The sequence below is a fragment of the Moschus berezovskii genome, chromosome 24, assembly GCF_049115385.1.
Source record: "Moschus berezovskii isolate FMDL1 chromosome 24, NW_MosBer_1.0, whole genome shotgun sequence".
Lineage (NCBI taxonomy): Eukaryota > Metazoa > Chordata > Mammalia > Artiodactyla > Moschidae > Moschus > Moschus berezovskii.
The window spans coordinates 47,924,708-47,945,425 of record NC_142483.1 but is presented as its reverse complement, the minus strand read 5'-3'; the positions used below and the strand labels follow the sequence as shown (position 1 = coordinate 47,945,425).

General features: G+C 49.2%; 1 long non-coding RNA gene across 1 annotated transcript in view; it reads left to right on the top strand.

Moving 5' to 3' along the window:
- LOC129548116 (uncharacterized) overlaps positions 1-18,929 on the top strand; it is a 127,532-nt gene extending 108,603 nt beyond the window's left edge. Inside the window, exons 5-6 of the long non-coding RNA XR_016036171.1 lie at positions 15,960-16,095; positions 17,771-18,929. This is a non-coding gene — a long non-coding RNA (uncharacterized LOC129548116). The remainder of the gene's footprint in view (positions 1-15,959; positions 16,096-17,770) is intronic.
- Positions 18,930-20,718: the final 1,789 nt, after the last annotated feature.

The window sequence follows — 20,718 nt, the reverse complement described above, 5'->3', positions numbered from 1 at the left end:
GCCCTAGGGGGAAAGGCTGCTCAAAATTGAACTCAGTCCTAACCTTGTGATGGAAGTATTCTCAGGAAACAGGGGCAGAAAGCTAGCTAGGGCCTGGCAGTCAAGGTTTTGGTTAGAGGAGGGGCAACACGACTAATTCCTGATGCTGCCTGCTATGGTCTGAGTTTCTCATATGCCCCACCTTGGTGAGGGCTCATCTGTAGCTGGTGATGAGACCTCCTGGCCTGTTGTCAAGCAGAGCTGGAAATAGTGGCACCAAAGCACCCCTGGACCCTAGCCTCTCCAAAGGGCTGTAGCTGAACAGATAGGTTTTCTAGGGTGGGAAGTGGGAATGAGCAAGCGAGTAGGATTGTGGGTTTGAGTCAAGAACAGAAGATCTAAGGGGTTGTAAAGATGGTGAGACAACTTTACCTGTTGAGTTGGGCTCTGTTACCTTATTAAGGGCAAGTCATTCCTCTGTGGACTCCGGAAACCTCTTTTTACACAGGTTAATACTGGAATATTTTACAACCAATCAGACACAGGCACTGAGGGATCAGCATGGCCCTTCTTAAGGCTCTTCTGCAAGGCCCCAGTCCTGCTCAGGTCAGATGGGCTCAGTTTTCAAAGCTAGGTCAGCATCATTCATGAGCAGTGGGAAAAGACTTCAGGTGGGTTAAAGCTTTTTCCAGACACAGGATGTTGCCCAGGTTACGTGGGGTTGTTGCCCTCTTTCTGAGTATCTCCACTCAGACCTAGAGGATAGAGCATGACAAAAGGGAGGAGAAAGCTCTAGCTTGAAATCCCCAGCAGACATTATCAGATTCAGGTTCCAGAAATCCCTTTAGGCATCAGTGTTCTTGCTTGGTGTGTGTGTGTGTGTGTGTGCGTGCACGTGCACGCGTGTGTATGTATGTAAGAGAGACAGAAACAGAGTGACAATGGTCCCTTCACAATCTGTCAATGACACCTGCTGTCATTTGCAGGGCATTTACTGTGGGCTGGGCACACTCTGAAGTGCTCTTCTTGCATGATAATCCTCATAACAGCCCTATGTGGTAGATATTATTTGCATTTTACACCCATGAGAACTGAAACTCATCTAGAGCAAGATAGAACTGAAGTTTGAGCCTGGATCTATTTGATGTCAGATTCTGAGCATTTAACCACCAAAGCACATGGACCTACAGCACGCTGTGTTCCCTGCAATACTCTGCAAATTCAAGTCCTCATACAATGTGCAACCCATCTGCCTCTCTTCAAGGATAAGCAGAGTGCCAAATTATAAGCCAGTATAACAGAGCCAGTATAAGAGGGAATGATTGTATTTTGAAAGGATTCATCAGTTTATGAAGTAATTCCCACAGCAGGGAGCTCTCCTTGGGTACTAAGTTAGTTCAGAATTTGATGTGCTGTCCTGTTTCCATGGAGTTGTATTTATACCACCCTATTACTCATTTGGGGCTTCCCTGGTTCAGCAGTAAAGAATCTGCCTGTGATGCAGGACACACAGGTTTGGTCCTTGGGTCAGGAAGATCCCCTGGAGAAGGAAATGACAACCCACTCCAGTACTCTTGCCTGGGAAATCCCATGGACAGAGGAGCCTGGTGGGCTATAGTCCATGGGGTCACAAAAGAGTTGGACATGACTGAGCGGCTAAATAACAACACCACCATTATTCATTCAAAGCAGTAGGATGGTTTATATTTCTGGATCCTTTCCGAGAAGTGTAGAATCCTTCACCATTTCTTCCCAGATCCTAAAGCCTTCTCTGCAAGGGTTACAATTTGTATTTCACTGATGGGAGGAAGAAAGGCACAGAGAAAGGGAAGGGTCAGACCAAGGGTGCTGAATGACGACCATTGTGGGCCTGCACTCCTGAACACAGACCCTGCACTCCTGCCCAAGTATCCGTGAGTGCTCTGTGGTGCCTTCACAAACCTACATCTTGCGGAGGAAGACTCTTCATTTGAAAAAGTTCCTGGAGAGTCTGCACAGTAAATGTGCAGCAGCTGCCTGGTCCTGTTAAACTCCCTGAACAGTGATTTTTCTAGTGCCCAAGGGCATTTGTTTCTTACCCATTTCCACACAGCCTTTCACCAATTGCATTGCCACAGAGCCTTGATAAGAGGCGAGAATATAGCATGCTTTTAGGCGGCCCTTCAGTATTTTCCAGGCCTGCCTGCAGGAGAAAGTGAGCTTCTAGATGCCAGTTATGAATCAGCCAGGCTTCTTAACACGTCCACCTACAGCCTGGAAAATCGCAGAGCTCTCCCTGGTGCTTGGACTGCTCTTGAAGCTTTGAGAGTGCTTCCCCATGTGGTCATGGGCCCCTTCCAGGGGCCAGTTAACATCCTCACCTGTACTTGCAGTGTGTATGTCCCTCATTCATGAAGGCTTGGTAGCATCCTCACTGAATAAGAAAGTAGACTGGGGTAGGGACACCTTCCCTCCTGTGAAATGAATATGCTCAGGCACTAGCCCTTGTTATAGTGGGTGCTGTCATTATTCTCACAAAAGCTTCTTGTTCAGTTGCTCAGTCATGACTGACTCTTTGCAACCTCATGAACTTCAGCACAGCAGGCTTCCCTGTCCTTCACTGTCCTCCTGAGTTTGCTCAAACTCACGTGCTTTGAGTCGGTGATGCTACCTACCCATCTCATCCTCTGTCGCCCCCTTCTCCTTTTGCCCTCAGTCTTTCCCAGCATTAGGATCTGTTCCAGTGAGCCCGCTCTTTGCATAAGGTGGCCAAAGTATTGGAGCTTCACCTTCAGCAGCAGTGCTCCCAATGAACATTCAACGTTGATTTCCTTTAGGACTGACTGGTTTGATATCCTTGCAGTCCAGGGGACTCTCAAGAGTCTTCTCCAGCACCACAGTTCAAAAGCATCAATTCTTTGGCGCTCAGCCTTCTGTATGGTCCAACTCTCACGTCCATACATGATCAGCTTCTTGATCAGCAAATCAAGGATGCTTCCATTGATTGATGGACCTTGACTTTCAATAAGGCTGAATGTAATGAATGGTCATGTAGAATGTCTTGGTGTTCTTTTAAACTATGAATAGATCAAAATGAATAGACTTAATTTTTTTTAATTGGAGGATAATTGCTTTACAATGTCGTGCTGGTTTCTGCCCTACAATATGAATCAGCCATCAGTATATGTCTTGGTGTTTTATAGAATTACTCACAAAGTCACAGTTCACAGACTTTTATGTGTTTTATTTTTTGTATGTTTCTATATAGCCAGCATCATTCCACAGTGGAACTGAGTTGACATACAACAGAAGCAGATAAAATAAAATGGTAAAATATAGCTTAAAATTAAAATACAGGTCCAGAGAAATACAAACAGTGAATTCCTTTGTTTATTCTTCTCCTTTCCTATTTCATGGATCTCCAAAAGAGGCTTCCTTTTTTTTTTTTTTTAACAATCAGCTAATCAGGACCTAAATAAATAGACAGGTAAAAAGGTAAATAACTCCTAATAGTAAATCAGGATATGCAGGCTACGAGTCTCTCTAGGTATGTGCTGGGATTGCAGCTCAGTCTTGGCTCTGAACAAAAAGGGAAAGGAGTCCTTAAAAAGAATGAAATAATGCCATTTGCAGCAACGTGGATGGACCTAGAGATTTGTCAGAGTGCGTGAAGTAAGTCAAAGACACATATCATATGCTATCACTTATATGTGGAATCTAAAAAGAAATGACACAAGTGAACTTATTTACGGAACAGAAAAAGACTCACAGACTTAGAGAGCCAAGTCGTAGTTGCCAGGGTAAGGATGTGGGGGAAGGGATAGTTAGGGAGTTGGGGATGGACATGTACACGCTGCTGTGTATTTAAAATGGATAAGCAACAAGGATGTACTGTCTAGCACAGGGAACTCTGTTCAGTGTTATCTGGCAACCTGGATGGGGAGTTTGGGGAAAAATGGATACTTGTATATGTAGGACTGAGTCCCTTTGCTGTCCACCTGAAACTACCACAACATTGTTAGTTGCCTATACTTCAATGTAAAATTAAAAGTTTTAAAAAAGGAAGGGGAAAGGAGTCAGTGAATATACTCCTCATCAGCGGAGAGAACGCCTGTCTGTTCCTCAGTAGAGGTCAAGGTTTGAGTACTCGACTCTAAGGAATGCGTCGGGTACAAGATTCCAGAGGGGCCCTGCACTCCTGGGTGGATAGTAGCTTCTCAGAGCATTCTTTGGAGGCAAATGGGAGGTGAGGGAAAGACCTGGCGTCACTCACAGATGTCGGAAGCCCTGAAGACATCCTGGCTTGCCTCCATCAACGTCTGTCTCTTGTTCTGAAGCGCCCTGGGTCAGGCGGCAGGGGGCACTTGGAGGCCATGCTCCCTGACAAGGGCCTGGTGGGCAGGTTTCTGAGCAAGGTGGCCACCAGCATGGGCTGCTGCATGGTTGTTTTCAAACATAGAAATGCCTCTGGCACAAGAATGGTGGCTGGGTCTCCAGAACCAACACAGAAGCCGGGCGAGAACCCTGGAACAGTGAAGGTGGTCGGGTCCTCCCGTAGGGAACAGTGACAGGGCTGGGGACTTCCATATGCACGTCTTCTCTCCCATGCTGCCTTGGGTGGACGATTGCCTTCTGGGTTGCTCTTCCACAGGGCAGGACACAATATGGCCAGAGGGAAGTCCCCCAGTGCCGTCGGGACAGAGGAGGTAACTTGTGCAGGGGGGCTGGCAATCTTCCTTCCCAGTCCCACCCTGAGGGGCAGGCTTGCCCCAGGGTGAGCCCAGAGCGCTCCCGAGCGGCTCTACCCTAGGAGGAGCTTGCCATCCCCAAGCAAGTGGACAGGTCTGGCCATGTCAGCTGAATACCGAGGATGGGGAGGGTGGGAGCGGGGTGAGAGCTCTCAGGGAGAAAAAGTCTAAGACATCCAAGGAGTGCATGTGCGCTTAAGAAGGTCAACAAATGGAGCAACCTGTGTGGGAGGAGCAGAACCCACGGAACAAATAGATCAAGAAGTTTAAGTAAGCAGAATAAGCATCCTTGGGGAGATCAGGAAGCAGGAATAAATGCTTATGAAGAAAACTAATTAGAGATAATAGGTATAAAAAGTAGAATTAAAGTAGAGCGCCCAGCGTGTGGGTTGCAGAACTCGGGGGAATCAGCTTGAGAGGGCTTGTGGGGAGGGGTGTTTGGGCCCTCCTTCTTCCAGGAGGCATCGGGTAAAGAGGCAGAAAGAACGACAGAAAACAAGGTGGAGGCGCGAATTAGAAGTGTCGCGGTTTTTTTAATCCATAAAGCTCACAGAGGGGAGTGAGTGAATGGAGGAGAGAAAAGAAATGTTTGAAGAAGTAATGACTGAAGATGTCACGAGATGATTAAACCCTCTGATTTGATGGATGCCTGGAATCCCAAACAGGATAGGTTCACACACATACTACACGTGTGCACACACACACACACACACACACACACACACACACTATTGTTGTTCAGTCGTAAAGTAGTGTCCCTCTGTAGCCCCACGGACTGCAGCACGCCCTGTTCTTGTCCTTCACTGCCTCCCAGAGTTTGCTCAAAGGCATGTCCATTGGAGGCAGTAATGCCGTCCAGCCATCTAACAAACACATCAGAGCCTGAGGAAAGTGTCCAGAGACAGAAGGCAGACCCCTGCAAGGGAATCTTCACTCCACTGCCACGTGGGAGGTTGGGAGATGATGGTGTGATGTCTGCAGAGCATGCAAGGAATCTTCCTACCTGAAATTCTGTGTCTTTCAAAGTTAGCGTTTAAATGTGACTAGGAAAAAAGGCGTCCTCAGAGGCGGTCATTGTTGAGGAGGAGTTACGGTTTGGGTAGCGGTTGAGAAAGCCTGCCCTGCCTCGGGTGCCTGGTGAGGGGTTGGGAGTGGGGCGTGGCCATGGGCCAAGGCTGAACTCATGAGTTCTAATAAAAGAACGACCATGTCCACTTGTGTGTCCTTCAACTGAATAAGATAGAGCCTGTGCCGCTGCACACACATGCTGCACAGAGTCCCTTTTAGAAGGAGTTTCCAGGAGGGGGGATGAGACGGGGGGGTAGTAAGGGCGAACACATAACCGGGCCCACTTAATTGTCACCTCAGGGAGTAACAGCTTGAGGTGCATAGCCGTCAGTTGCAGGACTGAGATGTCAGGCCCTCTCAGCATTGCAGGGCGTTGGTGGGGTGCAGAGCAGGGAGAGATGAGGGGATGGGGGAGTGTCAGGCGGGGGACACACGTGGGCATGGATGTTCTGTTTTTCAGAACTCAGGAGTTTGGCCTTGGTCAGTGCCACTTCCCACTGCCCAGCCCTTCACAGAGGCACCAGAGGCAGAGGGCTTTTCTTTTTTAAAATTGAAGTATAGCTAATTTTCAACTTTGTGTTGGTTTCTGCTGTGTAGCAAAGCGACTCAGTTATACAGATATATGTTCTTCTTCATGTTCTTTTTCATCATGGTTTATCACAGGATGCTGAATATGAGTCCCTGTGCCACACAGGAGGACCTTGCTGCTCATCCACCCTGTGTGTAACAGTTTGCATCTGCTAACCCCAAACTCCCAGTCCACCCCTCTACCTCCCTCCCCACCCCCGGCAGCCACAAGTCTGCTCTCTGTGTCTGTGAGTCTGTCTCCGTTTCATGGATACGTTCATCTGTGTCATATTCAGCCTCCACATATGAGTGATACCATAAGGTGTTTGGCTTTCTCTTTCTGACTTACTTCACTTAGTGTGATGATCTCGATTCATTCTTTTTTTATGGCTGAGTAATAGTCCATTGTGTGTATCCCACACCGTCTTTATCCATTCATCTGTCCGTGGACATTTAGGTGGTTTCCATGTCTTGTCTATTATAAACAGTGCTGCTGTGAACATAGGGTGCATAGTGAAAGTCATTCAGTCGTGTCTGACTCTTTGCGACCCGATGGCCTATACAGTCCATGGAATTCTCCAGGCCAGAATACTGGAGTGGGTAGCCTTTCCCTTCTCCAGGGGATCTTCCCAACCCAGGGATTGAACCCAGGTCTCCCGCATTGCAGGCGGATTCTTTACCAACTGAGCCACAAGGGAAGTGCCCATAGAGTACATATATCTTTTCAAATTAGAGTTTTGATCGAATATATGCCTAAGAGTGGGATTGCTTGATCATATGGCAACTCTATTTTTAATTTTGAAAGGAACTTCTTTACTGTTCTCTATAGTGGCTGCATCAGTTTACAGTCTCACCAACAGGATAGAAGGGGTTCCTTTCAGAGAAGTTTCTCTCAGTGAGTACCAACCAAATGTCAAACATCCTTATCCTTCTCAGAAATAACAGTCTGTGAAATTTGTTCTTTTTTATTTAGATTTTTTTTTTTTGAGGGAGAGATTTGAATCATTTTTTAAAAGTCTCTACTAAATTTGTTACAGGGTTGTTTCTGTTTTATGTTTTGTTTTTTTGCCCACAAGGCATGTGGGATCTTGGTTCCCTTGACCAGAACCAGGAATGGAAGCAACGCCCACCCCACCCCACATGCCCTGCATTGGAAGGCAAAGTCCTAACTGCTAAACTACCAGGAAAGTCCCTCTGTCTTTTTAAAAGATATTTGTTTATTTGGCTGCACCAGGTCTTCCTTGCGGCATACGGGATCTAGTTTTCTGACCAGGCATTGAATCTGGACCTCCTGCATTGGGAGCACAGAGTCTCAGCCACTGGACCACCAGGGAAGTCCCTGAATTTTGTTCTTTAGAAAAAGAAAAACTCTGGGTCAAATCCGTTTCAGAATTTAGGGCTGGGAAGGTCTCTTTTCTGACAAAGTGGATTGAGCGGTCCCAGGTGAGACCTTGCCACCTGCTTGTGTCCTTGGCCTCACTTGCCAGGATGCCTCAGGCTCAGATGTCTGGCCTCGTGCAGTCCCTCACCCAGGCTTCGTTTTTCTGTGACTTTCCCTCTCCTGCCTCCCCATCTTGCCCCTTCTCTTCACCAGTCCTTCTCTTCTGTTTATTACTGGACTTCACTTGGAGAACCTGATTTTGGACGCTGCTTTCGTAGACTGTTTGCAAGAAGTCAAGCTGTACTGGAGTCTGTGTCGGTCTGCAGTCAGGTGGTGAGGCGCTGGACCAGGGAGCACCCCCACACTGGCTCTGTGAGCTTGGACTAGGCAGTTCTCTTTACTCCAGGTTCCTCATCTGCAGAAGGTGGGCACTAACAATGCTCACACCAGGGCTTGTAGTGGGGAACGCGATCATGCAGGGAAAGGGCTCGGAGCTTGGCATGCACGAAGTGCTCAATGAATCTTAGCGTTGTGGTCAATACTCTTTTTTGTTCCTGTCACATCTTTTATTTTTCTCTGGAATGACACAACAGTCCTCAGTTATGACCATGTGAATTACAGACTGTTGCTGCTGCTGCTGACTCGCTTCAGTCGTGTCCGACTCTGTGCGACCCCATAGATGGCAGCCCACCAGGCTCCTCTGTCCCTGGGGTTCTCCAGGCAAGACTACTGGAGTGGGTTGCCATTGCCTTCTCCAGAATTACAGACTAGTGGCCACCAAATGGCTTGCTGTTTGATTTTTCTCTGAAAGATAGAAAGTGGTCTGGTCCATATTTTAGAGAAATGTGTGTGTAGGTATGTGTGTCTGCGTGTGTGTGTGTGTGTATATATATGAAAGTGAAAGTGTTAGTTGCTCAGTTGAGTCCATCTCTTTGCGACTCTGTGGACTGCAGCACGCCAGGCTTCCCTGTCCCTCACTGTCTCCCAGAGTGAGACAGACTGATACAGTTCTGAGACTCAAGTCCATCGAGTCAGTGATGCCATCCAACCATCTCATATATATGCATATATATGATATATATGTGTGTGTATACAGATAGATTCAGAAAGAGAGGCAGAAGGAGGGACAGTAATATGAGCCCCACAACGGTTGCGTGTGATTCATGCTTTGGCTTGGAGTCATCACAGACTGAGCCTGCAGTTGGTGCTGTGGCCATGCACGAGGCCCCAGACACTGCCCGGCTTTTCCAGTATGTTCATGGGTGCCCTGTGAGGCCTCTCTCCAGCATCCCCAAGCCTGCTCCCTCTCACTAGCACGATGCTGGCTTTTGGCCCCTTTCTCCTATGCCTCAAACATCCCTCTTGTAATTCCATGAACAGGAAGGACTTTGAGCTAGAAGAAGGGGTACTGAACAACCTCTTGTCACTTCCCTTGGCTTCTCTGTGGCCCCTCCCTCATTGCCTGGTGGCCGAGGACCACCCAGCCAAGCCCAGATGTGGCCATGCTTCTTAGGTTCACATTCCTCTCCACACATCCCCCAGCCCCCACTGTGGATCTCTGGGGGCGTGAGAGCGGATCCTGGGCTGGCTGAGGGTGAGTGCCCAGGCCCTCGGGAGGGAAGCCCATGGAGGGTGGGCTGCAGAGCTGAGCACAGACACAGGTTAAAAGGTGAGAGAGTAGCGCATAAGGCTGTGAAGGCAAAGGACTGCCCAGCAAATGCTCCCTGTCCACTGCCAAGTGGAATTTGCTCAAACATATGGAGGCTACAGTTCGCTGCACAGCCAGCTTCCTGGCCAGAAACTGCTGGAGAGTGGAGCAGGCTCACTTCCAGATGGGACCAGCGCAGCTACCATATCTGCTTGAATGTGCCACAGGCGTTTCAGAACCTAACATGTGCCTCCCATCCTCCCTGCCCAGCAGGTGCCTGGTGGCAGCTGGTGACCAACTCTCCCCTGGTTCTCCCTGGAGCAGGTGTCCAGCCCTTATTGAGAGGGGGAATCTTTGTTTATGGTAAACAGAATCTTTGTTATAATTTTTGGGAAGCCAGTCCTCATAATCCCATCACCTAGAATGGTGCCTGGCAGGTGGCTCAGGCACATTAGTTGAATGAAAGGGGAGGGCTTTACAGAATGCTGGATGTCTTTTCCATGTCCCGCAAGTCTCTTCTCTGTAGAGGTCTGAGAAGGAACATTTGCATGTCCCGGGCATTGGTGGCTGTGGTTCACCCCTCCCCTACCTGCTATAAGGGCCGCTAGGGCTCACAGAAGCCCCCCTTCTCTGGAGAATTGCCTTCAGAGCCCACCTTGCCCAGAAGGTATGAACACCCCATCCAAGGCAGTCCATGAAGACTGACTGACAAGGGGTACAAAGCCCTTAATTGCTTTAGGGGGTGACTCTGGTGTAGAATTTCTGCTTCAGAGCACACTTCCAGCCTCCTCACCGCACCGGGTAAGGATAAACTCAAGAGAAGCTGGATACTTCAGCTCCTCCCCATCCTTGTCCTGCTTCCCTCTCTTCTCTGCATGGAATCACTGCCTCAGGCTCTGCTTCCAGGGAGACTCACCTAAGACATCCCCCGAGAGACTCCACTCCTGCTCTGAGCTCAGACTGTTGAGTTTGGAAGGGACTTTAGAGCTAAAACTCCTCTGTTTGAAAGGCAAGGAAACCCAGGCGTAGGGTTGAGACAGGACATCTGGCCAGGCTCGGAGGACAGGCCACTCTGGCTGTTTAACTTGGTAGCTGCCTGAGGGTGCATAAAACCGTACACTGTGGTGCTTTGAGGGGATCCCCTCAATCCCTGATCTGACCTCATCGCCCTCATCCCCCAAGGACACCAGGTCAGGGAAGCCCTGATACCTGTACCAAGACAACTCGAGGGCCTCTGATCACAGGAAGGGGACACCGTCCTGTCCTACCTCTGCCTGGAGAAAGGCTGCTGCCTTTTCCTTCACAACTGCACGGAAGGGGCCAGCTCCTCCATCCCAGGATGCTCAGAGCTCACTTCTGTTAAATGAACTCTCTTTCTTGGGAAGTGAAACAACAATTTTCTTTTTTCTCTACATAGTTCGCCATCTCTTTCTCATCTTCACTGCAGTTTTCCCTAACAACCTGTGTTTTATTGTATGTTCTTTCGAGTCCATTGTAGCAAGTAGGCATGACACACGTAAGTGCTTAGGCATTTGATTGCCTACTGAAGCCCTCCAAAGCAGTTGGAATAACCAAGTGGAAAGTAGAGTGGATGGAGGGAGTATCTTCTGACTTTTCTTCTGAGGAAGCAATGATGTTCATAGCCCAGGATTCTTCTCATTCCCCTGCTTATCCTTGGGCTCCTCCAGAAATATCTCTAAAAATCAGAGGCAGTTATTGCCCTTGGAGGGGTTCCAAACCCAGATATGGGTGACTCTTGGCTTGCATTATCAAATCCATCTATCTCCTTGGATCAGATTAACTGAACACTTGCAGGGTCTCTGGGCAAGTGAAACTCAGAGATCAAGAGAGTCCTGGGCTTCTGCACTGGCTTCCCAGGTGACTCAGCAGTAAAGAATCCACCTGCAATACAGGAGACTTGGGTTCGATCCCTGGGTCAGGAAGATCCCCTGGAGGAGGGCATGGCAACCCACTCCAGTATTCTTGCCTGGAGAATCCCATGGACAGAGGAGCCTGGCAGGCTACAGTCTGTGGGATTGCAAAGAGTCAGACATGGTGGAGTATGCTTGCGTGGACTTCTGCACAGGCTAAACCTGCTTACTGACCCCGCCGATGGACACTCCTCCCAACCCCTAGGTAACTGGGCTAAAGCACTGTGTGAAAGGATGTTTGACTGCACTGGGCTGCTTCTATCATGGAAGGAGCTGTGTTTTGTCCTTACTGGTCTTGACTGTTACTCTAGATACAGATTTGCCTTTCCTGCACTCATGCTTCTGCCAAAACTACCACCCCTGGACTTATAACATGCTTTATAAACCGTCACGTTTCCCAAGCTGTCACTGAGCGTAGTAACTCGGATCTACTTGTCAGACTGCAGGACCTTTGGTAAAAAGGAATTAGGGAATTTTCAAGATAGGTGGGGCCTTGGAAATCTCCCAGCTGGGGGCCCAGAAAGGGTGAGAGATTTGTTTGAGGTCACAGAGCTGTGCATGCAAGAACCCCTGGGAGGGGGCACTATATTTCGGTGCTCTTCCCATTCTGACTCAGGAAATCATAAGCAAACCCAGAGTCTTGGTCCTGGGATTTTCTGACTCTTAGAGCAGAAGCTCCCTTAGTGGACTGGCGTCCTCACCAGCTATCACCGGACTGATCCTCACTTGATTAATATTATAAAATAGGCTGGTGAGTCTCACCTGGGACCAGGTAGCTTTTGTCATCCCAAACCACTGGGATTAAGACGGTGGAAGTGTGGGATTTCCATAAAAATTGGGCAACTGTTTCTGACAAAAGGGAATCTGTCTGTTTGAAAGATAAAACTCATAGATGCCCACTCTGTCGGTGAAGTCCCACATGTTTCTTTACACTGGCTGCAGGAGCTGTGAGCTTCCCTGACACTGGGAGGGCCACACTGCCCTTTCTAGTGCCCTGGAGACCCCCAGGCTTGCCTTCACACACAGGGGCCCAGAAAGCTCAGCCAGCACGCAGTGGCCATTGTCAGGCTGCCTAGGCAAAGGGCAGGAGGTGGTGGCGGAGCAATCGTCACCTCAGTCGTGTCCGAATCTTTGCGACTCCATGGACTGTAGTCCACCAGGCTCCTCCATCCATGGGGTTCTCCAGGCAAGAATACTGAAGTGGATTGCCATGCCCTCCTCCAGGGGATCCTTCCCACTCAGGGACTGAACCTGAGTCTCTTATGTCTCCTGCATTGACAGGCAGGTTCTTTACCACTAGCACCACCTGGAAAGCCCCAGAACAATCGAGTCTCCTGTAGAACATCATTTTACCCCAAATGGAAAGATTTAAGCAGTTTATTGTTTTAACTGCATAGCCCATTAAAAGAAAGTGCATAGTCTTAGGTCCTCTTGGATTGAGGCTGAGTGCTTCACTGATGCTTGACACACCTGTCAAGGCTGTGAAGGGGAGGTGGTGAGCCTAGCATCTGGGGACTAGGGCCTGAGGACCCCTTGCCAACTGATGCCCACCCCAGGGAGCCTGAGGGTTTTGAGGGCACTGCCTGGTACTCTGGGGGTGGCGTTTACCTGGTCACATCTTGGGGGAAGGACTGGGCAGGGCAGCAGATGTAAACGTCCATGCTTTCCTGGAGCTCTGCTCAGCTGAACCTTTGGATAGGCAGGGGTTGGATCTAGATGTCACAGAATCAGGGAATCTTGAGACAGTTGGGGCCTTGGAAATCTCCCAGCTACGGGTCCAGAGAGGGTGAGAGGTTTGTGTGAAGTCATGCAGCTGTGAGTGTAAGAGCAGCTGGGGCAGTTACTCGTTTTGGTGCCACTCTTGTGTTTGAGTGCTCTTTCCGTTAACTCAGGGAGTGGGGTTTTATGGAGAGATGCACTGTTCCTGAAGGTGGTGTGGCCCGCCTCTGGGAGCCCCAGCACTCTGATCCCATTAGCCGTATGGCTCCTTACAGCAGGTGCTTGGTACTCTCAACCTAAGGACTTTCTTTGGCTGCAAGGCCGTGCAAGACCAGTACACAGGGTACCAGGGAGTTAACCACCCCAGGGCAGCCTTTGGCCAATGAGAGATGGGGATCAATGTATACATAGCTCATCTCTTCACCCTTTGGACCAACCACTTCTTCACTCTTATTCTCAAAAAGTGCTCCCAGAACTAGCAGCCTCAGCGTCACCTGGGAACTTGATAGAAATGTAAACTCTCAGCCCCACCCACTTCTGACCTACTGAATCAGAAACCCTGAAGGTGGGCCCAGCTGTCGGTTCTTGTAGGCCTTCTAGGTGATTCTGGTAATGCTTAAGTTTGAGAATCTCTTCTACACAGCCTCTTAGAGTCCTTTCCCAGAGCCCTGGTTGCTCCAGGGTAACCTGCTCATTATTGCACCCCTCTTGGTCTCTCTTTGCTTCTCTGCAAACTCCCCACGCCTCTACCGATGCTTTCCGAGACCATCTCTCAAAGAAAGTACTTGCACTCGAATCCCTGTTCCCCTGCTTCCAGGGGGACGCAGTTAAGACAGGTGGTACAAAGGGCCCCAAACACCCCTGATGTGGCTTTTCTCTTTCTTACGATCACAGTTGGTTCTGGACACAACGTGAGGTGGTGCAAAGCTTGTGATGAGTCCCGGCCATCTGCCAGCAGGGAACCCGGTGCTTCATACCCAGGCACCAGTCAGCACCAACGTGCAGCCCAGCACTCTGAAAAATGTGCACGTCACCCAACCTCAGGAATCACTTCCTTTGTAAAAGAGCAACTAAAAGCTGCGTTTCCAGCTTTGCAGCTCTAATCCATCGGAGGAGCAGAGTCAGCCGTCACGAAACACTGACTATATACTGCAGAGTGGCAGCCCTGCAGGTGCTGTTCTTTCTTAAAACACAGCCTTGCTGGAATTTCCCCCTCCTGGTCCTTCATGAATCAGGTACATTCTCCCATGTACCTGACAGCACGGTGGGCAGGAATGGAGCCTCTAAAAGGCCAGGATGTGTCTAGCTGGACTGGGGGCCTGGGGCCTGGGTGGGGTCTCCTGAGGAGGAGGGTTTCTGCTGCACAGCTGAGGTCCTGGGGCTTGATGGGCCTGGGTGGGAATAAGATGCTTACTGCCTTGATTTATTGAGTACCAGTAGGGGAGGAGATGCTTTCCCGTGATATTGCTAATTGTCACAACAGCCTTGCATGGTGCCAGTGACTCATCCTATGGTGTTTGGGTATCAAGGTGTTTCCAGGCTCTAACCCTGCCATTTGTAAAAGCTCACCATTTGCTTCCCTGGTGACTCAGTGGTAAAGAAGTGAAGTCGCTCAGTCGTGTCTGACTCTTTGCGACCCCATGGACTTTAGCCTGCCAGGCTCCTCCATCCATGGGATTTTCCAGGCAAGAGTACTGGAATGGGTTGCCATTTCCTTCTCCAGGGGATCTTCCCGACCCAGGGATCGAACCCGAGTCTCCCTCACTGCCGGCAGACTCTTTACCGTCTGAGCCACCAGGGAAGCCCATCAGTGATAAAGAATCTGGTTGCAATGCAAGAGATCGCCTGCAATGCAGGAGACCCAGGTTTGATCCCTAGATCAGGAAATCCCTTGAAGAAGAAAATGGCTGCAGTATTCTTGCCTGGGAAATTCCACGGACAGAGGAGCCTGGTGGGCTGCAGTCTGGGGTCACGAGTGTCAAACATGACTTAGTGACTAAACCACCGCCACCATTTGCCACCCCTGCCCCCACTCCATGCCAGCTGTTTGTGTGTTGTTGTCGTTCAGTCGCTAAGTCATGTCTGATTCTTTGCGACCCCTTAAACTGCAGCACACCAGGCGTCCCTGTCCTTCACCGTCTCACGGAGTTTGCTCAAACTCATGTCCATTGAGTCAGTGATGCCATCCAACCTTCTCATCCTCTGTCGTCCCCCTTTTCCTCCTGCCCTCAGTCTTTCCCAGCGTCAGGGTTTTTTCCCAGTGGGTCAGCTCTTTGCATCAGGTGGCCAGATTATTGGAGCTTCAGCTTTAGCATCAGTCCTTCCAGTGAATATTCAGGGTTGCTTTCTTTTAGGATTGACTGATTTGACCTCCTTGAAGTCCAAGGGACTCTCAAGCGTCTTCTCCAGCACCACAGTTCCCCCTGTATCTGTATCATCTCTAATGTTGACCAATCTCATGGTTGCCACCCTGTGTTGTCACAGTGAGAACAGTGAAGCAGATATTAACCTCATTGTTAATGGTTACTATAGATCCAAGTGGATATTTCTGTTTTCTCAAATCAATAATGACAAGGAACACATTTTAAAGGAAATAAACTAATACTAATTGCTTCTAAATATGATCGGTAAAACAATTCTTTCTAAGAAAATACATACTTTATAATCTTAGCTTTTTTTTAACCGCTTGTTTGAGGTATATTTTATGTATCATGAAACTCACCCATTTCAAGGGTACAATTCAGTGCTTTTTAGGAAATTTACAGACTTGTGCAACTGTCACCGTTAATCAGTTTTACAACATTTTCATCCCCTAATAAGATCTCTTGTGCCAATTTACTGTTAATCTCCATCCCCACCCCAGCCCCAGGCAACAAGTAATCTACTTTCTTTCCCTATAAATTTGAACCTTGGCCACTTTAAGATGCAATATTTCTCAGCTCCTGTGTTCTCATTTGCCCAACTGGAGACTCGACAAGAGGTAGCATGATCATGGGACGATGGAAAAGGTGTGGGCCAGGAGCCACGAGGAGATCAGCTCAGCTGGGACACTCACCCGTTATGTGGGAGGGGCAGGTGAGTCCTCTTGGGGCTGTTTCTTCGTCAGTAAATAAAGCTAGCTTTACAGTAGCTTTGCAAAATTGCTGAGCGATAACTGATGTGAGAATACACTGTGAACCTAGTAGGTGGCATCATCCTGACTCACAGGTGAGGAAAGGGAAGCTTAACTAGAAAGGGGTGGGGCTGGAGTCTATGCACAGTGTTTCTGGTCCTGAAGCTCAGGTGTTTCTTAGCTCTCTGAGGTGGACAGAAGAACATAATTCTCTGATGGGCTTATATATCGTTGACCTTTATTTTGAACCAAAATTCCACTCTTTGTGGCCCCCTAGCAGCTTTCCCCCGGAGAAGGCAATGGCAAGCCACTCCAGTACTCTTGCCTAGAAAATCCCATGGATGGAGGAGCCTGGTAGGCTGCAGTCCATGGGGTCACTCAGTCAGACACGACTGAGTGACCTCACTTTCACTTTTCACTTTCACGCATTGGAGAAGGAAATGGCAACCCACTCCAGTGTTCTTACCTGGAGAATCCCAGGGACGCGAAGCCTGGTGGGCTGCCGTCTGTGGGGTCGCACAGAGTTGGACACGACTGAAGCGACTTAGCAGAAGCAGCAGCAGCAGCAGCTTTCCCCAGCAGGCTCCACTGCAGATGCAGCCAGGCAGTGAGAACCAGGAGTCTCTTCCAGATGCTCAGCTCTAATGTCTGTGGCTTCCCTGCATGCCCAGCCGAGCAACTGTGGGCCAGGCATCTAGGTTACCTCTCCTCCAGCACGCATCTTCCCATCACTCAGTCCTTCCACCAGACTTGTTCATGCCCCTACTCTTCATGAAGGTGGGATCCTCTCCAGCTCTGTTAGCCAATCACTCTGCACTCACCTTCCCATGAATGCTGGGCCACTCCCATCAGAGGCCGGGCCCACTTGCTCCAACTCTGACCTTGGGGACCAGATACTAAAGTCATCCTGCCATGAGTCATTTGCCAGAGAGTCATTTGTCCTGAGCACAAAGGAGCCTGCCACAGCTCCAGCCACATCTGGGACTTAAAACCTCCACAGTTAATACTCAGCTCAGCACATGTGCCAAAGTGATTAGCTGCAAAAAGCCCTAGGCCCCTCCCTGAGGTTCTGAGCTTGCCTTGTCAGGTAGGAAGCACCGAGTGGGGAGCTGGAGTCTGCCCTTGATTCTAAGATGAAGGCAGCACAAGGGCCCCTGTGGGGCCCCTCCCCCACTCCGCCAGGGAGTTTACCCTTTTGCAAAATAAGTTTGGTCTGGTAAGTGTTCTAAGTTATTTTCTACAGCCTTGTCCTTCCACCTCTCCGCCCAGCACATACCATGTTCTGGTTTTATTCCCTTTATATATTTGGGTTTTATGTAAGATTTTATTCCAAAACGAATTCCACTGCTGAAAAGAATGGAAAAACACTGGGTTGGTTGCCTCCAGCCCTAGCAAATAATTTAAGACGTTGTAAAAAATTTCTTTCAAAAGCGAGCCCCTTCCCTATGATTAATACAAAATAGCACTTGGTTGACAAGCTTTCTACAGCTTTTTTTTTTTAAGAGTCTTCCTTATAGGATTTCACTGACAGGTGAGCTTTCAGAAATTTTATTTGGAGCAACAGATAAAGTAAGAAATGCCACCGACATCTGTGCAGCACTCTTAGCCTTCACGCTGGTTATTCTGTTTTGTTCCCAGCTGTCTCCTGCATGTAGATCATCGAGGGGCGCTCAATAAGTGGAGGGTCTCAAGAGACCCAGCGGAATGGGCTTAACGCAGAAAAGCAGAAGGTGCCTCCGTAAAGGTACACCAACGTTTCACGCAGGGACCCAACTCTTCATACACTTTCAGTCAAAGGTGGGTGCAGGGTCCCCTTAGTGACTTTCCTGTGTTTGTGTGTGTGTGTGTGAGAGAGAGAGAGAGAGAGAGAAAGGGCTTGGGAAGGAGGCAGGGAGAGAGCAAGGTACAGATAAAGGCCCAGAGAGAAAAATGTCCATAGAGAGATATAGTTACACAGAAAGAAACACACACAGACAAGACAGAAACCAAAGTGGGGAACAGGAAGGTAGGTGTGGGTACAGGGGAGACAGAAAACTAGGAAGTCACAGAGAAACAGAGTGATGAGATCAGATGAAACATTTGTTGCATATAGCTTAGAAGGGACTTGGAAGAGTTCAGACACTTGTTAGCAGAAACATTAGTGGATTGTATGTAGGCAATTTGAATTAAGAAACTGTTAAAAATTAATCAGACAATTGGAGACATTTGAACAATAACTTCAGTTCAGTTCAGTTCAGTTCAGTTCAGTCGCTTAGTCGTGTCCGACTCTCCGCGACCCCATGGATCACAGCACGCCAGGCCTCCCTGTCCATCACCAACTCCCGGAGTACACTCAAACTCATGTCCACAGAGTCGGTGATGCCATCCAGCCATCTCATTCTCCGTCGTCCCCTTCTCCTCCCGCCCCCAACCTTTCCCAGCATCAGAGTCTTTTCCAGTGAGTCAACTCATCACATGAGGTGGCCAAAGTATTGCAGTTTCAGCTTTAGCATCAGTCCCTCCAATGAACATCCAGGATTGATCTCCTTTAGAATGGACTGGTTGGATCTCCTTGCAGTATAAGGGACTCTCGAGAGTCTTCTCCAACATCACAGTTCAAAAGCATCGATTCTTCGGCGATCAGCCTTCTTCACAGTCCAACTCTCACATCCATACATGATATATTAACTTGACATTTGATCATTTTTGAGTGTGTTAATGGGATCAGAGTTGTGGTTTTTACAGAGTGCTTGTCATTTGGAGATATCTGAAATATTTATGAGTCAAGTGATTCAGTGTCTGAGCCTGCTTCAAGATAGTGTGGGGGGAGCGGTGGGAGGGGACGTCCACTATTGTTGCCATAGGTTATTTTTTAAACTTTATTTATAATGGGAGGATAATCGCTTTACAGTATTGTATTGGTTTCTGCCATATATCAACATGAATCAGCCGTAGGTGTATGTATTGTTGAAGATGGGTGATGGGAACACAGAGGTTCCTGATTCTTCTACTTCTGTGTGTTTGACTTTTTCCATAGTATAAAGTTAAAAAAATATTTGTTGAATGCTTGTCCTGGGTCAGGCATTGTGTGGGGAATGAGAGAGGGGGTGAACAAAACAAAGACAGCTGTGGAGATGGAGAGAGGAGGGAAGGCAGAGGCAGACAGAAACCCAGAGAGGCAAAGAGAGAGAGAGAAGGGCTGCGTGCTCCAGGCCGACATGCAGAGGGCAGGCTCCACCCAGTGGCGCTGACATGTTGACAAATGCCCCAGGGTTCCTCGGGCCCTCCCAGGCTTGGGTGAAAACTCAAATGATACAGTCAGTAATCACTCCACCCATCGCCAGCCAATGGTTCCTGCCAAAACCTCCTGTACAGGTTTCCTGGGAGCCCTCTGGAAGCTCAAACCCAAGTCCACTCGGCCACCACACGGTGTCCCCAGCTCTCCCACCTCTTTCGCTGCCCTTTGGCCTAGATTGGTGCCTCTGTTGGTCCAGAACCAGGAAATATTCGCAGTAACGTATTGCTGTTTACTTTACTTCCTCACCTCCCCCCTCTTTGTTCTATTAAAAAAAAAAAATTAGTTTGCAACCCAGGCAAGACGGTTGTTTGGGACACTGGTCCACCATCTCCTCGCTCTGCTGGCTTTCCAAATAAAGTGGCTATTCCTTGCCCCGCCCCAACACTCTCTAGACTGGTTGGCCTGCTGTGTGGCAAGCATTAAGAGCTTGGGCTGGGGAGTATGGGCACCTCCCTCCGTCCTTCCGTCTCTCTGGGCACTGTGGCCTGTCCTGGGCACTGCCATGCCCACTGGACGTTGCTCCTTCTGCCAGGGTGTGGTTACCCACACTGGGAGCTGGCTTGACCAAAGAAAATGCTCGAGCCCTTTGTGTGACCAAGTACTCCGTGGAGGAGAGGAACGCGTCTCTCCACTCTGGCTCACAGGAGGCAGAGGAGAGGCAGAACTGGGCTGCTCTCTCTCCCTCAAGCCTCAAGTTCTTCACACCACACCCCTTCCCATGTCCCTTCCTAATGCCCTCTCCTCCTGGACAGACCTGAGTCCATGGGGCCGGAGGTAGGGGGGACAGTCCACACTGTGCTCAGCATCACCTCCCTTCTGATAACAAGGTCAGTGAACCACCTGTCAGATGGCCTCCTGCCCCTCAGCTTTTGTGGGCTGCAGGAGGCCTACCTGCCACTTCCTGCCCCAGAGTGTCCTGAGCTGGATGGAGACTGAGGTTGGCGGAAACAGACCCTCCAGCCCACGGTTATCAGGAGGCAGAAGTTGACGAGGGAGCATGTGCCGTCACCTTTCAGGGCACGCCTCCCTCGGTGTCCTCTGTGTCTAAATTCAAGGGGACACTGTGACCCTGCTGTAAGTCCATCCAGACTTACTGCTCTGAGTCCTGAGAGGGGGTGGGGGTGGGCAGAGATCTTTTCCAACAGAAGTGGAAACTCCCAGTGACGTAGAAAGCACTTCTGAAGCCATTCTCCTAGCATGCAGATGTGTGCAAAGGGTGCCCTGGTGCAGAGGCACATGTTTCACCTTTCAGGTGTGGGTGACTCCTCTTCTTCCAGGGAGCAGGGGTGCTGGCCATGTGAGGAGCACC